The following is a 22001-nucleotide window of genomic DNA, read 5'->3' as shown; positions in this document are numbered from 1 at the left end:
TTTAGTTGTAGTCTGTAGATACAACCATCATATTACGAGTTTTAAACATTTTAATTATATAGTTTTCTTGACCAACGCTGTTTATGGCCAATGGGATATTAGAGAAATAATTTTAAAAAAACATTAACCATCTTATTTTAATTTAAAATGTTATGAAAAAATTTAACAATTTCATAAAAAAAATTAATGAACTAGAAAATATTAAATAATTTTTAAAATGTCATACATGCATACATTCTTACAGCTGAAATCTCAAATGGAATTGGTATACATAAGATAATATAGAATTTTATTATATATAATAAGTTGTATTAAATAAGTAGAAATTAGAAACAGTTTTTTGCTCATTATTGACAACATCGTTGGTTTCTTTAATTTTCACGGAAGTTATAAATTTTTATAAAAGTGGACAAGTTTAATTTATAGCGCAAAATACATCCATACAATTGGAGTATACAGTGAATGTTATTATTGATTATGAAACTGTAATGGATGAGTTAAATGATTGAAATTTAACGATTAATTTTTGAATTAGAAACTGTATTTTGATCGAAGATGGTTTGGCAGATGGTTTATCCCTCACAATCCCAGGTAGCCTTAAAGCGACTGAAACGAAAATAGTGCAAAGATTTATTTAAAAAAATTAAAATTACAAAAATTAAAATTAAAATTAATATAAAATATAATTAAATAAACTTGAAAGAGGGTGGATTCTTTACAGAATTTTTTTAATTTATATTTCCTCTCTTAACGAACACATACTTTGTATATTTGTAATATAGATTGAATATTTTTTTCTAAAAAAAATGTATATTACCATGTATTTATTTTACTAGTAATATAATTTGCATATAGACCATTTATTTTGTAAAATGGAAAAACAGAATACATATGCAATAGCTAAAAAATTAATTTTGTTATTTTGAAAATGTCGTTACGTGTATTAATATGACATAATAATATACGTAAAAATGTTAAATCTCAAATAATATGATTTAATTAAGATAAAATTAATTAAATTTGCATCTTTCATTTAAACTTTGACATAGAGATTCAATTGAAAAACATTACCAGTATTTATTTTTTAGATTTTATTGTTTCATAATAAACTATTTATAAGACGCTTTTATTACATTTTTCAAGCTTTAGCTATACGCACTGAATATTTAATAAACTTTTAATTACAAAATAATGTAAACATGTTTGTAATTTTATCAAAATTTAATCTTTGGATGCTTATAAAAAAATTATTTCTAAGTATCTTTATTATTTTTTAATAGCTTAAATGACTACCTACAAGAAATTTTGTATTGGATTTAAATGTTCAACGTTTTTGACTTATCGAGAAAAACATAAATCATTATAAAATCAATATAGGTATTCATACATTCATTTTTAATACTCTGTCATAATTTATTATTAGGTATACAAGATCTGTGGTTACCGAGCATTATTTTAATATACTACTGATAGCCAATATGAAAATAATTTAAATCATTAATGATTCTGGATAAAATATTATTCCCCTCGGTGTTAAATTTTTTCAAAATTATTCTAATGTCACAACAACATAAACATTAAATTTAAAAAAAAAAAAAATAATAATAAATACTACTAATAAAATTGTGTTTTGATTTTAGTTGACGATACTCCCGATTCTATTTTGTCATTTGGTCCACTTTAATATATATATATATATATGTAACGCACAGTTGGTTGTAGGTACACCACAACCGCTAGTATAATAAATTATTACAACATATAATGCATATTAACACACGTATACATATAACAGGGGTGTGGTTTAAAATGGTTAAGGTTAGTCCTTGATCAGTTCATAAATATAGAATAGTGTAATGGAGCATTTATTACCATATAAAACGAACCTTCTCAGGACTACCAATCACAACGGGTGTTGACCAATTGTAATCGTGTATATATTAACATGTGAGGGCAACTGGTACATTTAGTTGAGGGCAACTGGTGCATTTTTCTCTAGGTAGTTTGAGGGGAATTGGTATAAAAAAGGTACTTTTTGGGGGCAATTGGTACATGCCCATCACAACACAGCATGCACAAAAAGACATAATCGTAAACATTATAAGTGGCAAATTTGAAACCCTTCTCGTCATCTACATTCCCAACAAACACAGGTATGGATAGAGAATACCGTGACGAAATAAAATATTATTATCACAGCCAAAACTCTTAAATTGTATAAATAACGAGGCAAACCGTACTGACGTTAAACACAGTTACGCATGTCGGCACACCTGTGATTTACAAGTCGGTACGGGACACTGTATATAAACCGGTCATATTTACGGAGCAATTCATTCTTCCGTCAACAACATTACTGTAAACATCTACTTGAAACTAACGGTGAATCAAGAATCTAGTAAAATTATTGCAGACGACAGCAGCGAAGACACTCGTCAAAACGAGGTGGCAACCAACGGGCAACGATACTGTTGACGCTTGTATATTATGGTGTACTATATTATGACCGACACTCACACACACACATCCACTCCACGCACACAGCATATTATTTGTTTATATTTAAATTATAATATTGTTTTAATTTTCGTTATCATTGTATTTAATTGTATTGTGAGTTATATAATAGGTAAAACCAGTCACCGACGGCTCGCCGGTCTATGCACGAAAAATTATCACGGCCGCCGTCATATTGTCTCGTACCGTACGTTGTTCCGACATCATATCATCGCGTACTTAATAATATTATTTTATAAAGTTTTTATTCAAAGGTTGTTTACCATCATTGTTTTTTATATACATATATATATATATATATAATTCAGTTGGCTATCAGCAGCCGTCGCGAATGGTCTGCCTGTGCCACATATTACGTAACACCTTACGTAATCCGCATGTTCCCTGGAAGCGAGACCGGTTCCTTCGGGACCCAAAAACCTCTTAAATCCACCAAGCGCTCAAGTAGTATCACCTCCAAGTGCAATCAAAAATAAGAATCGTTACTCACCTCTATTGAACTTAAATGAAGACTTCAACGATGATACGAGCCTATAGTAACTCAAAGCGACGACGAAACTCAACAATTTACCGAGGTTAGTCAAAAAATACTACCTATTTATGCTCATAATATAAAATACTTAGAAAACTTTCACAATTCTCTGGTAACAATGATTACTGATGAACTCTCAATCACTCAATCCAAAAATGCTCTAAAAATAAATTTGTCCTCAATCGATACGGACATTTCCACAGCCCCCCAATTTGAAAATTGTACATCAAAATATTACTGAGGGTTTGTAAGTCGTCTGTAAAGATTTGTAAAAACAAAATTTTTATTTGTAAAAATTTATCAAAAACGTAATTACTAATTAATCTCGCATAAACAATGTACATAGTACATACAGATACAATATTAAATAGATTTATCATATTATTATTTATTAAATAAGTAAAATTGAAAGTAATATTAATCATATAAGACATATATATTAAATTAAATTATAGTATTCCATTGATATGGAATAGAACCGGCTGGTGTCATAAAATATTCACATAATCTTTCTTTGTTTTGTTGTGCCTCTGATAACGATCTTACTTGTCTCTCGTGATTTTGTTGTGCCTGAACTTGCCAATTTTCTTGTTATGTGTCAAATATTTTAGGATTGAAAATATTCCTTGTTTGATACGAATATAATTATGTAGGACACAAGCAGCTTTTATAATAATATTTATAGTTTCTTCCTTTCAACAAATTGGCCCTTCAAATAAACGAAACTTGGGTACCAACATACCAAAAGCACACCCAACGCTTTTGCGGCCTCTAGAAAGTCTATAACTAAACACCCTTTTTTTATTATCCAAACTTCGTTTTGTATAAGGCCTCATTAAATATTTATTGAGAGAGAAAGCTTCATCTGCGACAAAATAAAATGGAAAATTATTTTCACTATTACTTGAAGGTAAAAGTCTAGGAGGAGGTAATTGTAATATGTCTAAATTTAAAGCACGTTCAAGATTGAAGTTCGAAATACAGCACCATCACTATTTCTTCCTACTTCACCAACATCTATCGTCGTAAATAATCCATTGTCATCAACACAAGCCCTCATGGCCCACAATAGAAAAATTGAAATAGGTTGATCCAGTGTTCAGTTAACATTTTATTCGAAAACGTTTATCATCAATCGCGCCCACACAATTCGGGATATTCTATAGCTCAAAAAAATCTGTCAGATATTTGTAACCATTTTTCTTGTGATGGCGAATCCAAATACTTTGGTTGTAGAACAGTCCAAATATTTTCAGTTGTGTTTGAAATAATGGTACTAATTGTTGTAAGTCCTCTCATAAAATTATATGTCATAAGCTCTATAACTTTCACCTGTTGCCATAAACCTAAAAAAAAGTTTAATATATTATTTAATATTTATTTTTATTTTAACTTAATTTATTGAGCCGTGATTTAAGTTTTTGATAATTGATTACGGTTTTACTTACAAATTTCCAATTTGATTTTTGTTCAAACATGTAAAGAACGATGGAAAAATATAAAAACATTATTCCTACGTCATTTGAAACAAAAAGTACCAAGTGGATCGTTGGGTGGCCATAAAAAAAATAAAAATATTATTTAGAAGATAACACCCAATTTATAATTCCATTTGTTAAAAGTGGCAAGAAACAACAAGGAAATATATCGATATCATCGGAATTGGAAAAGGACACTAACATGAATGATATTGAAGAGGAATCAAATTATGAAATAATAGAATCTGTTCAAGTGCCGGGTTCATCTGAATTTATGAGTAGTCATCAAGATATAGCAGAAGATCACGATAAAATAGCACATAGCGCAAAAAAATTAAAAGTAAATAGTAAAATAAGTGATGTCGATTCTGATGGATTTTCTGACGTTTTCTTTATTTCTTTAGAATACAATTTTTTTGTATAATATCTGTTTTAGTAGCTCAAATGGTTCTAACCATATGATGGTTAATTATTTTTTTTAATGATTTATCTTGCAGCAAAACCTTATATCCTAGTATGTTAAAATCCTGTTTTTTTTTTTTCATTCTGGTAGTCATTGTAATTATATTTAGATTCTGGAACGCTGGTATGAAATGAAGGGATTGTAACTGAGTCCTTATAAACTAAATTGTGTGGTTGAATTTTTGTAGCTGAATGTATTGCTGAGGAGCTACGGAGAAACATTGCTTAAGCGATTTTGTCATACCAATGTTGTAGTTTATTCTCGATGAAATTCCTAGAATACTCAACTAGGGTGTGATGAGTTCATCATGGCTACCATTTCTCTAAAGTTAATATGGCATGGTTGATATTCAACAAATTTCGAGAAGTTTACACACTACTTCAGATATATTAATTAATACTTCGGTGCCACAATTAGTCGCATGACATTGTGGTAATCCATGTAAGCACATGAAGTCAGTCACAAAGTGCTAAGGTATTTTCTTCATGGTTATTCATCGGAGAAGTCCATATGAATTCCAAGAGATCTTCCGGCAATGTTAAAATTAATGAATTTTCGTTATTGTAGCTGTTTTATTTCTTTGTCATGCCAGACTTTTTTTTATGAATGTCTTGATTTTTTTTCTGATCTCTTTCTTTTGATGTTATGCATCCAACCTATTGAAAGTTCTGGTTACTCTTTGATATCAACCCAAGGGAATTATAATATGAAGTTCTCTAATTAGTAGCATTTTCCCTTCTTCTGTTAATTCATATTTCGTATAAAAGTAAATTTTGACTTTTGAATTTTTGAAAATGTATTGCAACATTTTGCAAATGACTCCTCATGTAACCCATCAAGTCTACATCCAGTTATAGAAAATGCAAGACTGTTAATTTCAAATTTGGTACACAGTTTTTTGAGTATATTTAAATTAGCATAATCTATTGATATGTTGGTTTTTGCCAATGATGTTCTTTAGTTATCAAGTAAAATAAAATTCAGTTTTCATGTTTATAAATAAATATATATTTTGTCAAAATAAATAATAAACCAGTCTAACTAAAAATAATTCAACGTTGTTTTAATTAACTCAAGAGTCACCTTCCAACATCCTCCTTGACTACTGATAACTGTAGGCGACGTGATCGCTACAATATTCTATGTTTGGTAAATATTTCGTTTAATTTTTCTGAATGTTTGTAACGAGACAGAAACACCTATACACCAACATTTCTGTAAATAGCAAACATCCGATGTTCGCTATACGGAGTAGGTACTGCCACGCCGCCAGCCGGCAAGTCAGGTATTATTGGCCGTCGTTCGCATGAGCGTATGTGGCGGGTACGCGCGCTAGATGGCGTGTCACGCGCCACGCGTTTTGCCGTACGCTTACCAGCTACAACTATGACATTTAAAATTACAATTATCGACTCGACTAAGCTCATAAACATGTACCGCGGTGAAATTATATCATACCAGAGAGAATAATCGGTGATACCACCAAAGGATATCAACAAATAACATCAAAACATCAATCCGCGACTCCACTCTCTGCCGTGTCTGGAGCCTATTTACTAGGTTCAAACAGCACGGCTGAAAAACCGTTTCCATCGCCGCTATCGTACACCGAGCCGTCGTCACCCCGTAATAGTGTGTCGTTCGCTCTTACTCTTAGCTGTGTCTGGGGCCTACATAATAGGTTCATACAGCACAGCTCAGGGTATCCGTTTGTTGCTACCACCTTTTCTGTATCTGGGGCCTGTATACCAAGTACAGACAGTGCAGAAAAAGGTGATCCGCCGTGGTCACCGAGCCATCGCCGCCGCCGCCCGACGTGTACCGTTCTACAGCTGCCGTGATCAACGCTGACGCTGTTTACAGCCAGTCACCCAATCTATTACAATAATAATTGTGTTGCCCAAAGGACCGCTGACACCGTGATTCAGAATATACATATTTAAATGATATAAATGTATTCCTTGTTATACGTATTTTCAATTGTACATCGTATTTAATGATTAAAATTATATGTAAAGAAAATATTGTGCAAGTAAAGAATAATAGGATTTTGATCTGGCGAACAATAAGATGTTAATAAAGTATTGAACCGGAAAAAATTGATTACGCATTCAATGATTTTATTACATGTTCATTAATACTATTAACGTAAATGATTATGTAATCTGCGAATACAATTTACCCGCTTAATTCAGTTAAAACTGCATTCATCATTCGGTGAAAAGTGGCAGGGATTCCTTTCAATCTAAATAAGTGATGCCCAACCTTTTTTGTTCAGCGTGCCACTTTTATACGCAATTATTTTCGAGCGGGCCACCAAATATGTATATTTTTTATTTTATTATTGTCTTTAATATTATAAAATAAATATTATAAATATATTTCTTGTTCTAAAAATTTGTGACTGGCCACATGTGGCCCGTGGGCTGTGGGTTGGGCACCACTAATCTAAATGGTACTCTAAAATTTAAAATGTCCCTTGTCAGTCAAGAAAGTGGTTTTCGTACGATACTTGGGATGCATTTTTACCTGGTGATGCTATTGCGTTAAATCTGTAGTTGTGTATTACTTAGACTTACCCAATTGGTCCACGATGTCGTTAATTTTGGAGAGTGGGCATAGTCTTATTATACTAGTTATAGTACGTAATAATGTGATTAAACATTTTAGCATAATAAATAAAAAAAAATATATAAAATAATACACTAGATAGCTGATTTTGTTTATCATGCTATAAAACCAGGTAAACTGTTCGGCTAAATATGTCAACTAGGAAATTTTACGACCATATAAAGTGTAGTTATAAAATAATAATATCAATTATCAAAAATACTCAAAAATTAATTTAATAATAAGAAGTAAATCCCTAGCTAAAATTGACAACAGTTTTAATACTATTTATAATAAAATTTGAAACATCGCAATATCGCATTGGAGTTTACATTTATATTGCTAAATTTGCCTCACTCACATTAAAAACTCAGCTATCTACTATTTTTTATATTATGTTATCTGAGTGAACTGTGTGTGTAAACTTAAATACAAATTGTTATCAATCAAATGTAAATAAAAAATATTCCGTATAATCTAGGAGGATTTAAGATGGCCTGATTGCGTCTTGACCCGCAATACTAACAAATTCAACCAAATCATAACAGGCAAATATTTATTAATAATTTCTGCCGGCACCATAATTTTTACGGCGTGCGTATGGCAACCAAACGTACGATATTTTAGGTCACTGCCCGTTTGAATTTATGACGTATCTGTGTGAATAATAATATATTTTATTGTTATCATAACGCCATGAGTGTCGTTGTACGTTACCACGACACCAGGTAACAGTATTAGCTCATGTGCATTGTAAAAACACATGTTTGTACCTCATATAACCAGATGCTTGAACCACTGACCTTACCGGCCAAATTCGGTGGTTTAACCTGAGTTCAACTATTGTAATACGGGCCCTAAGACGCATCAGTGCCATAAAATTAATTAATGCATAATCCATTGGTACAGTGGTTGAATTGGGGGAGGACGCAGGGAGACTGAGCTACTCTTCATTTTTCTTAAAATTATAGCGTACCACTTTATTATATTCATCAAGGTTATTATTAAATTAATTTGCTTAATTTGTTGAACTTCATTAATATTTAGACTCCACATTTATTTTTTTCACAATTCACTATTATAATAATTATAATGTGTGTAGCTTGGGGTGGCGTGGTTCCTGCAATCAGCACGCGACGTGATTGAATATATGCACTGCCTGCTGCCACTAGTTTCTGGATGGGTGACCACTCAGGATCTTAGTGGCAAATAAATTACTATACTTACACGTATTCCGGTTCAACCTCTCTCATAATTAAAAAATAACCACCTGATGACCTATGTTGCCCCAGGTTAATAAATAAAAAAATAAGTATATGCAAAACTGAAAATTTTTTACTTATAATATTGAAATTATATTATTTATGCTCAACATACATCTCATTCTATTTAAATAAAAACATAACAATTATGAAAGGTTTTAGATATCATGACAGTTTATTAAAATGAGTTGTAGGTATGACTACATGACATATGACTACATACCGATGAAAATAATATTTAACAATATTATTGTATGGACGCGGAACCTCACGTGTTGGATTATTTCATGAAACCAGTTGACAGGTCGTCATTAACATCATTTTTGTTTTTATTTTTTTTTAAACATTGTGCAATAAATTTGATTAACATTAACGTATAATTCTTAGGTATAATATACTATAATATCTGATGTGTGATTACCATAAAAACATTTTCTACCTACAATCTTGAAATCATTTTCCATAATAAACTTCTCTTTTTTAGTGAAAGCAATAACGTAATGCCATTATATATAACAATAATAAAAGCTTTTAGTTTTCACAATAGTTTTTTTAGAAGTAAGTTTGTTTTACGTTTTAGTCAAAAGTATCACAAGCTTGGTTAATCAACCTTGTTGTTTTATAATAATATTATCATGTTTTTAAATGTTAACTTTATTAACGTTGGATCTTAATTCTTACATATTATATGTGACATTTATTTGTGTGTGTGTTATTTAACTTTTGAGAAAATACAATGTTGTTAAAAAGATGTATTCATGCGTTTAATGGAATTTTTTTTAATGCCTTGTTTTATGTAATATACTTATATGAAGTCTTTATATTATATACACACATGTTTTAAAATAGATTAGTATCGCTTGTCTAAAATTGATGAAAAACTTTTAGATATTGTTCTTTCTTAAAAACATGTCAGTGACAGTTGTACGAGAAAATATGATTTGATGCCAAAAAGTTTCTTTATGCTTCGTCAATATATTCAATAAATGAGTTAGTGTTTTAGTTTCATCCTCATTTGATATCAGTTCTTCAACAAATTTCAAATATATTGTAATATAGAAAATATGTGTACTAAATAAATAGCGGGACATGTGCAAAAATATAATTTGAAATTCTGTACTTTTATGGTAAATTAAACGTTTTGAAATATTAAGCAATGTTTTAAGCTTACGCAATGTTAAATAAAACGTGATCAATGTAAAAAAAATGTAATTGTATGTATATATTTAATTTTAATTTATATACAAATAATACATGTTCGAAGTGAAACACAAAGAGGATCTGATTGGCGAGAACATAGTGACGTGGTATAATATTTTGTACACATGGCACTTAAAAAATTGGTATGACAATAATTTATTGTAATGGGGTTTTACGTTAGATGATTACCAAATGTATAAATTGTTATATATTTTTTGAAGGTATCTAGTCTACAGATATTTTTTGTTAAAGACATACTTAAACAAACATGTACATTATAAGAAATCTAGTCTCAGTTCAGTGGCGGATACAAGAAGCGAGTGAAAAAGAATTAGCCTCTCTCCTTGACTGTGAATTTTATGTTAGTTTTAATTTTTTTTTATACTGGATTGAAAAAAAGTAAATTAATTTTAAAAATTCACTAAGCCCTTGTGCTATTTCTGCATCCGTCACTGCCCCTGTCACTTAAAAAGATATCTGGATGACAGACCAAAACTTGTTTAACCCCGACGAGATATACCATGCCTAAACTATGGCTGAAATAACATGATATTGTGGTGTAGAACTGATCTAAAAGTGACATAGGTGAGGTTTATCCTTAAAGTGACCGAAATATAGAAAGTACTACACATATACTAATAAACATTGTGATGTATATTATGTTTAATGCAAGATTAACAAATGCCCACCCTGCCCCTCACCAAATGACGACACTGAATTAGACACTAATTTTAAAATTATTTTATCATTATCAATGTACTTCTTTTTTTTTTGTTTTGGTGGACTTCCACCAGTAACTAATTGTTCATAAAAAACTTTCTTCCTGTTTAGATTTTTTTTAAGGCAATTTATAAATGACCATATTGTTGGATTAATAACATCCATTTGAATATTTAAACGCCTATTAGCAGCTTCAGCGTGATTATTTGTGCAGTTTTGGTTAGGTTAGGTTGGTTAGGCTAACTATTTAATTTTTTACTATATTATATTTATATTTATATTTTTACAATATCTTGTAGTCATTTTTTAAGTACATTTTTATAACTAAATATTTACTATATTTTCATTTCAAATAATTGTAATATCTAACAAATTGTAATTTTAAATATTATATAGAAATATTAGTTGGTGCCAAAACGGCTAGCGCCAAAACGGCGGCGCAAAAGTCCGTGTCCGGCAATTATCCCGGTATTGAGTACTCGTCTCGTTGCAGCACATTAAATCTAATATTTTATTAATAAATAAAAAATAAAATACTAAGAAAAACTAAAATGATAATGTTAGATCAGTAAGACTCTGGTGGACGATGGATCATTAAATTCAATGTACTAATATAATATGATTAATGTAACTTTTAAATCTACTTAAAAATTAACCTAAACTATATTTTTCAAATAAATTTAAATTTACAAAATATTATGAAAAATATCACTTTTGTTAGCAGTGAAATTCGGGAATGTAGAGGTTTTTGAGATTACCACGACACTAAATTTAACCACGGCTGTTTCACCACTGCAATGAGTTTAATATTAATTACGTAGCATTGAAGTTTTGTGCATTTTTAACTACGAAATCAACCAATTTGTGTAATACTGATGATTTTTATCTAAACTTTAACTCTAAATTATCATAATGAAATCACAACAATGTATTTTTAATATTTTACAACTGAGAAAAAAAGTTACAAAGAACCTTGTTTTTTTTTTAATTGTTCAAGGTTTTTTACATGAAAACAAAAATGTTATCAATAAATAGAAAAAAAACCCACAAAAATGATAGCTCTGATCCTCAAAGTGACGTATAGCCGTATAGGCAGTAACCATAATTTTTAAATATTAATTTATATTAAAAGTAAAGATTTCGATATAAAATATATCGTCTTTGATGATATTTATAATATTGAAGTGTGCCCATTATTCTGTATTTTATCCATATTCCATACTAACTGACACTAAAAAATAATATTGTATTTTAGTTTATTTATATGATATAATTAATAGAAGCATTGAAATTTTTAGGTACTTAAATAGTTTAAAAAAAAATTGAAATTGAGATATAAGTTTCGAGATTATTTTAGAGCACTAAGTATAAACGATATAAATGGTATAATGCATATTTTACATCAAATAGGTAGTCAATTTTTATCAGACTCGTTTCAAAATATATTATGATTGATGGCCATATTTTCAAAATATGTGAAATGTATTACTCTTTATAAAAGCAACTAGTACAAGTTAAATACGTTGAAAATCAATAGTAAATAATCATTAACAAGAATTGAACAGTTACATTATTTTTTTTATCGTTTAAATTCCTTTGGCTTTAAATGTGTGAAAATATACACATTTTAAACTATTAAAGAAATATACTGTTTTTAAAATAAAAACTAACAAAAATTTTTCCAGTATAGACAATATAACTAATCCACATTGATCAAGGTGAAACAGACATGCATTACATTTATTTGGTATTAAAATGTATTTTTTTAGACTAAATAAATGCATAGAAATATTTTTAATATTAATTTTTTTTTCATTATAATAATACAGTTCGTTGAGTATCATATTATATTAAGATTATATTAAACATACCAATAATTCACTTTGTTATAAACTATAATTTAATAATAATAATAATAATAATAAAATTACACAAATTTTATAATGTTGTAATTAAAATAAAGTTATAATTAAAAACTTGAAATTCTATTTTAATATTTAAATTTTGTGGTTTTTAAACTTTCTATATTATAACTTTGAAGACAATTTATTTATAAATTTAACAAATAAGCATTATTTTAATGCAAATTGAAGAATTCAAATAAATTGTAATAATACATTTTTAGCAAAACAGCTTAATATATTAGAATTCTATTTTAATTATGTCTCTATTAAATTTTTTCATTGTAAAAAATAAAACCAGGTTATAATTATAATAATTTACATAAGTAATTGTTATTTGGTATATAGGTATCTACATTAGTCGTGGTGTTGAATGCTGTTGAATGCTCTGCAGATGGATTGAGTAAAGTTAGAATATGTTATAATATGAACTAATAAAAAAAAAATTTCGGTTTTATAAGTTATGGCTACTCATTACTGAATAAAGCACCTAGTTAACACTATAACATGAAATATAAATTTGGAGTAAAATAGTAAAAGTATTTTATACCTACTTTGTGTTTGGAATTTTTGTTAGTCTTTAAAAAATGTTTATAGGTATAAAAAATAAGCCGAATAAATGTAAATAAACTAACAAAATGTTAAATACTTATTCACTTTCTGAGTACCTATAATATGTAAAAAGAAAGATTACAGGGTTTATCTAATATTACACACATCAAGAACGTTGTGATTTTTCATATGTAATAAATATGTTTGTAAACCCTAAATAATTATTTCATATTTTACCTTAAACAAAACTAATGGACCTTTTTTGTGAATTACATAAGGTTAAATTAAATTATATAGGTACCAGCCTTATATAATACTATAAATATATTATGCTAACGTTAAACATTGAATTGCTATCGGACCATTATCATCTGCTTACATTTTTATAATCTAATATGCCTTTTTTTTTCAAATACATTTTTACACTATATTATTCCAACGTAAAAAAAATGATAATTTAATTTAAATTCATGTAATATAATATATTATTGCTAAACCGTCAAATTATATGATTAATATAATCAAATTAACTTTGTGTATAGGTAACTAAAGTAGTTCGACTATGATGCATTAAATAAAAATGAACATGCGTCAGAGCAAATAAAAATTATTATGACAACAATATTGTAAGGAAAATTTATTTAATTACTAGATAGTTTGAGTTGAATGAGTGGCCATTGTAAATTATAATTTATAGTGTTTATTTAATATTTATACAATAATAAGGGGTATGATATCATGAAAATATTTATCTAAAATGGATGTAAATAAATTTATTTTGGTAACGAAGTAATTAAACTTACCGATAATTTATTACTGTAAAGAAACCAATATTTCATAAGTTTTTACCACACCAACTTTTAACGTTGAAAAGTATATTTATATATATATAATATATTATAATACGTAGGTATATTCGAGTATATTGCATAATATACTTTGTATTTATCTACGTTTTACTGTGATAACCTTTCTTGATCATTCTAAGCAGATTTTCAACCATCACCACATTGGTCACAAGGAATAGAAATAGTTGTGCCTCATCTTAATTAAATACCTACTTAAAAACAATGTTCTGGGTACAAGCCTCAATGATTCCAACAACGGGTATCAACAGGCTACGGAAACCAGCTACGGAAATACATCAATACATGAATAGCCAGCTTTTGTCATTTAACAAAACAAACAACACTTCATAATAATTAACATTCAACCATTTTTCCTCACACAAAATATATGTTTCAATTAATAAATTATACATTACAAACTTTAACAAATATTCAAAAGTTACACTATGATCCATGTAGGTAATTTAAAAGGACATATCGTACTGTCAACCCTCTCTTTTTCTAGTTAAAATTTCTTTTTAAATATACATTTTAATATGTCATATCTACAATTATATCTACCGTATATATATAACCAGGATCCCAAAGTATACTCTAAAGGGTATTCTAAAGAATTTGACTCTTTATAGAATACCTACTACTTATGACGATCACTTAGTATTTGGATCCATGTGCCCCAAGCTTATTTGTCCTAGTCTTAATTTAAATGTTAAATTCTTCCACGAAACAAACCAACAAATATTCACATTTGATTACAAAAGTTAGCTTGAACTACATGAATCGTGTCGTATATAAAATGTGTTAAGTGCATTTCAATATATTACGTCGTAATCATTACGGTGTTCTTGACTTGGTTATACGAGTTATAAGTGTTTAATCTCACTGTATCTGGTTACGAAGGCCTAAACTCAACTAATTATATGCCTCTCATAAATAATTTTACATTGAAAAAAGCTCTGATCATTACTTCCAATTTATACAACTCATAATATAGAAAATTAGTAGCATCGTGCATAGCAGATTATAGCTATTTCTAGTCGGAAAAAATCAATTTATATGTACACAAATACTCATTAATTTTTTCACTTAAAATAGATAACTATAAATATGTAAACAGATTCAAAAATATAAGAAAGAGATTAATATAACACAACCAGAATAAAGTATATAATATATAGCAATAATAAAATGGATCTATTGCCATCTAGCATATTATACAGCATTTACCATATTAAACATCAAATCTTTCTGAATTCCTGGAGAAATAAAACACTTTACCATTATAAAATAACTAAACGAACTAAATTTCAACTAAAACCACTAAAATAAATCATACGATCTATATAATATTTATTCCGCTACAGGTAGATTATTATTATATTAAAAATAGTCATAACAACAGCATATTTCAACAATAGGCATAATAGATGATAGATAATTATTTTCTGACTAGAGTGGGCGTTCCCTATACTTAAAGATAAATAAGACTTATTCTAACAACGTGGCAAAACAGTTAAAAAGGATCCAAAGGTCTTGAAAAATAAAAATAATAAAGAAGAAAAAAGAAAAAAGTTACAGCAAATAAATTGACGTAGATGTGGAAAAAACAGTATAAGAAGAAGAGGATATACGTAAAAACGTGAGTGAAATCGTTTATCGTGGTGGGCACACAAGTTTCCTTTTGATTGTAGCATTTAACTTTTAAGCCAATTTATCGGAGAGTAAAAATAAACTTTATAATTCTATGTAACACGCTATACCGACGAGTACAACAGACTGGTAGAAAATTGTTATTTGCAATTATTGTTACGTTAAGCTAGCTGTTATGGTTTGAGAACTTTAACCTATACCGGTTACTTTGGATTTATTTTTTTCTCATGCAATGAAATTATAACAATAATACAACATAACTTATATTTTTGTGATATCGTCCAGGTTATTATAGAAAATGATAATATATTTTTGTTTGATCAAGCAACTACAATTTTATATAAACCGAAATTTTTATAACAAGACAAAACTTGTGTAAATACGAGTAACAATTGATTTGTATAGAATTAGTAATAATATGTTACTTTTAGTAATTAAATTGAATAATAATAATACTAATACTAACTTTTATGAAAAAAAAAGTTGCCATATACATTACAGAAATTCTAATGGAACGATATAACTGTAATACAATAGGCTTTAATACAATACATAACGACCGATAAAATATTAATATTAATTATATATCCTATGACGGGTACTTTTTGATGAAAATCAATACACGGATTTAGCATGACTCCCAACACTAAACGCAAAACCACAACCATGATATTAGTATTTTGAACACGTTTTAATCAATACCTAATAATCTATAAGTGTTTACATTTTCCAATTCATCTATTCAAAAACAAACAAAACAAAAACTCATTTCTCCTTCATAATTGTCACTGCTATTGCTAAACGTAATATTTTGACACTGACTTATAAATGGCTATTCACCGTTATTTCTATGCATTTGTCACTATTTCCTTTGATTTTTGATTGTATTATATATTGAGGAACCAGTAGCTTCTTAAAATAATTTACAAACCAACTATATCTTGGCGCTGGTGGACATTTTCATGACCCTGTTATTTTTTAGTAAACCTAATTATAGTTTCATTGGAAGAAGCACAATATTTTGGTTTAATATTATAACAATCGCCATAACTATGATTGCCTTGTTTCTTTGAAACTGTAGTTTTAGTTATTGAGTTATATAGGTTTTTTTTAAATAATTTATGTCTTTATTTTAGAACATTTTACAATCTATACAGGTATGTTATAAGTAATAATGAAATGAAAAAAAAAAAATAACGAATCATAAATGATGGTATGGTAAGAAATCTCTCATTAGAGACACCTATTGACTTTACATTTACATTTAGTTATATATTAGATTAAAAATAAAAAATATTTACTACTAAATTATGATTTAGGTGTGTTAGAAAATGGTAACATTTAAATTAAATATGTATAAAATAATAAATGATTTACTAATTTGAGATCATATAACTACGAAAACTAGATTAAGGATGTTTATATTTTGCTGTACAAGATATTCAATCATGTTATTCAAACATGTTGCATTTGTTTGTAACTATATACAATTACTGACTTTGATGAGTGGTTGAAAACTGCTTCAGATAATGGATTAGGAAGTTAAGAGCTCTTTCTCAGTCATATAAGTAGGTAGATAAATTTGGAATTCTTTAGAATAAAATACTCGTTTAAATTATTCGTGAATAATTATTTAATTTATACCTCAACTGTATGGCTATAAACTTACATAATATAATTTCATAATTTTTATAATTAAAAAAATTAACAATTATTGTTTTTTTTCTATTTTTTCATATTACATAATATTGAAATTAAATTATTCGTGTATAATCTACATGTTTTATTCAACAGTGCTGTTTAAGTAATATAAAGGTTAGGTTAGGTTAATTTTTAGATTCTGAGCGGAGCGATGAATGTATTGATTTTACCATGATGTGTGTTTTAATTTTTAATTTTTTTTATTATAATTTTTTTTTTTTTTGTGTCTGTCATCACGTTTTGGGACAGTAAAAGTGCTTCTATTTTTGAATTTAGTACCTCTTTCGTTCAGAAAGTGAATCTAGTTGGTACTTTGGGGGGTCAAAAGTAATAAAATTTCAATATTTTTCTAAATAATCGGGATAAAAAAATTAAGGGAAAAAAGAGAAATTTTACGCACAATCAGTTTTCGACAAAATCGATGTTGGTTTTTGATATAAAAAAAATGACCATAGATACATGAAATTTTCACCAAATGTTTATATAAGTAAATTCTATACACCATGCAATTTTCAAAAATGTTCGAATTAAATTGAACTATTTATAGCCTCATAGGTATTTGCAATTTTCGAAATTAATATCGATAAAAATGTATTTGTTAGGCAGAAAAGTTTGAAAATTTAATAAAAAGCTCTTAACATTATGCTACAATAGCATTTGAAAAATAAAATAAATTCATGGTTACAATTTTTTTTTTATAAGCATTCAAAGTTTGAATTTTGATAAAATACGTAAAAATCACGAAAATTCGCAAATTATTTTAAGCTAGAAATTCATAAAAATTTTTTTTTTAAATCCAAGATTTGAAAATTTTTATTAATCTATAATATATCCTAGACAGATAACCGTCTCCTTTCAGAATCGTTTTTCATATACAATACCCACTTACCCGTTTTTTTTTGTAATAAATTAAAATTAAAGTTTTTACAAAGCGAGTATTGATTATTACAAATTCGTTTCACTCCATAAAATTATATATTATTTCTGGTCATCCAATACAGTAACCCTGTTATAACCTTTATTTACTTAGTATTTAGCACAATTTACGTGAAACAATATCATAATTACTAATAAATTATTTATTGGTGATAGAATTTGTGTCAATAAATATTACGTATATTATATTGTATTATTATAGTTTTATCTGACTGCTAATTCGAAACGGCCTTTTGTCCATCTCCCATTAATTCATACTAAATAAGAGTTTTGCCATGTGATACAAGCTTATGAAATGTTAATATGAATAGGATTTATTATAGTATTCTAATAGAAATTCCAAATTAAAAAAATTGGTTAGTAATGTATGAATATATATTCTATTTATTTCACATACATTTATTTAAATATTAAATAGGATTGATAGTAAAAATGTAGGTAGGTAGTTAACTCATGTCGTATAATATCATATAATATCTTAAATACGAAATGCAAATATAAGATAGAGTTTCAAGTATGTACTTAGAAAAAATTATTAGCTCTGACCTCTGAATGTAAAAATATCTCAATACATATAAAAGAGTATCTGCTAAATTAAAAATCGTTACGCATTCACAAATATATTGTATAGAACATTAAAGTGCAGTTATCGTACTCTCAGTGGTCCAAGACATCTTAGACATCTGAACACTCGTGACCCGACTAACAATTATATTATTTTACATACATTGCCCTAAGTATTTCGTGACAACAAAACAATATCGATTAGTGACATTCATCAAAATGTGACATTTTAATTCGATAACTCATTAAATACATGTCACCGTGTTCGCTTCATAATTGTATATAAAATATACCTACCGATTCGGCGGTCTAAAACACTGTGCTATTCAAATGACGAGTATGACAGTCGAGATCACAAGCATCTGAGTCAATAATATAATATTACGGAAAGGATACGTAATTTTGTCCAAACTCGTGTCACTTTAATTTGCTACAATTGTGCGCCCGCTAGTTTGTAATATAATAAATTACATAAAACCGCACACGAATAATGACGTATTATAGTAAAAACAGTTGCGATATCGATACATCCCTTATCAGGTATCGTGTTGACAACAATTTTAGACAAGAACTTGGGAAAATGTAACTTAAATGTGTATTAGTATACCAGTTAGTAAAATAATGGAAAATATAAACATTTAATGTAAACGATACTGTGCAAAAAATGCATGTTTTATGCGTAAACTGCAGTAGTATATCGCCGGATAAAATGTCATCGAGGGGGCGAGAATATAAGCACCTACAAAATAATGTATTAAATATAATAGTACATTACGAAACATTAAATCTCTAAAGCTTATCTACACATCTATTACTTGGATTATACAAGTATATAATTAAACGATGTAATTTGTAAATTTATTTTATTTTTATTTTTTTATTCTAGATTTAAAACAGAGATTCAACATTTAATTACTTTTAGGTTTATAATGAGTTTAATTTTTTTCAGTGCCTTTTACAGGTATAATATGAAAATGTATAACAGTTATTGTTATTGTTTTAAAATCTATATATTGTGATCACCCATTTATTGAATAGATATACATATACCTAATATAATATTATGTACCCACCTACATGTTATTGGCATTTCTCATTAAATATTATAGCATTTATAAATAACTGAGTATATATATATATATATTATATTTACTAGCTGAATTACCCGTCGTTGCCGGGTTTATTAATTGTTGTTATCTGGTAAGATTAAATATTGTCTAGTTAAATTTAATTAATATAAGATTGTTTAAAAAAAATTTGTCATATTATATCAATTGTTTATTAAGCTGATTTTTATCGTTAATATAATATTTCTCTATGAACTACATTAGCTGTAATTCCTGATGGTGCCAAAATAACTAAACTCGTGGGTGTACTGACTCTAGAGCATGCCACAAACAATTATCCATGTGAAAAACAATCTTCTCTTATATCGATCCCTGCAAATTTAAAGATTTGCCCTTGTGATTTGTGTATTGTCATGGCAAAACACACTTTTACAGGAAACTGCATTCTCATGAATTGGAAAATATAATTTGATGGTATCATTGGTATACGAAGAATAAGAATGATTCACCTTTTGCAGATCCAGTCATAATAGTAGCTTCAATCAAATTCTTTTGTAGACCATTAATCCGTAGACGTGTCCTATTGCACAATTTTGATGGACTAAGATTTCTGAGGAGCATTATAGAACAACCAATTTTTAATATGAATAAATGTAGAGGAAATCCAGGATAGTTGAGTGAATTGAGAAATTCAACTGGATAATTAACTGCATCATCTACTTTCAGTACTGAATTCAATGAACTGTATTCCATATTCTTTGCTTTGAAAGAGTCCAAAAAATATTTTGTATATGTCTCCTGCTGTATAATTTTTTGATGTCAATATGGACCTCTCACATAACCAGTCCATTGATTTATATTTGATGTTTTCGATGCCTGGATATATTTTGTCTGTGAATTCCTTTATAGTTTAATAATAGTAACCTAATCCGGTCTGCAAATTAATTTTTCTTCATATTCCAGATATTTTCCATCTTCTAGTTTTAAGAGTAACTTTGAAAACTGCTTAGCAGTCCTCTCTCTTTTTAAATGTTTAAATATATTTATGTTATGGTCAAAAAAACATTATCTATTAAAGGCCACAAATATGAAGACTTGATGCAGGCTGCAATTTCATCAGCCCGAGTTCCTCTTGGTACTGAACATTCGTTACACCTTATATACAGGGTGATTCTTTTAAGTGGGTACACTAATTATCTCGAAAAGTATTTACTTTTTTCAAAATATTTTTTTACATGGTTTCAGGTTGTTAAAAAACCAACGTTTTTATTAAAAAATTATATTTTTAAATATTTTTTATCCTTATCATTTTTTGAGTTTTTTCCTTTTTTGAATGACAACATAGAGTTTTAATTTCATATTCCAAAGCAGAATATTTTTCTAAGTATTTTGATTCATAAAAATCGAATTTAGGGCTAGTAGTTTTTGAGTTATAAGTATTTAAAGTTTAGACAAGCGGAGTAGTGGACAAACACTCTTTGCGGGGTAACCCTGTACCACTCCACTCTGCCAATCTAAACTTTAAATACTTATAACTCAAAAACTACTAGCCCTAAATTCGATTTTTATGAATCAAAATACTTAGAAAAATATTCTGCTTTGGAATATGAAATTAAAACTCTATGTTGTCATTCAAAAAAAGTAAAAAACTTAAAAAATGATAAGGATAAAAAATATTTAAAAATATAAATTTTTAATTAAAACGTTGGATTTTTAACATTTTGAAACCATGTAAAAAAATATTTTGAAAAAAGTAAATACTTTTCGAGATAATTAGTGTACCCACTTAAAAGAATCACCTTGTATATATTATATCCACACTTAACACACGCTATATTATTGACCAATACATAATATATGTACACACTCAACACTTTTCTACCCATGCACATAATTACTTATTATTAAAATGACACACTGCAGTTAGTTCGACAGTCACCATCAACAGGAGCGAACTCACCAAATACACTTATTAACAGCTATCTAGATTAGTAAAGTAT

At 28.1% G+C, this 22001-nt stretch overlaps 1 pseudogene; it reads right to left on the bottom strand.

Annotated features, from left to right (window-relative positions):
• Positions 1 to 3493: 3493 nt before the first annotated feature.
• LOC149060650 (uncharacterized) lies at positions 3494 to 4109 on the bottom strand (annotated as a pseudogene).
• Between the last annotated feature and the right edge of the window lie 17892 nt (positions 4110 to 22001).

Source organism: Diuraphis noxia, unplaced genomic scaffold (genome assembly GCF_037042655.1).
Source record: "Diuraphis noxia isolate RWA-SAM2 unplaced genomic scaffold, SU_Dnox_SAM2 contig0001, whole genome shotgun sequence".
NCBI lineage: Eukaryota > Metazoa > Arthropoda > Insecta > Hemiptera > Aphididae > Diuraphis > Diuraphis noxia.
This window is presented reverse-complemented; position numbering and strand designations above follow the sequence as displayed.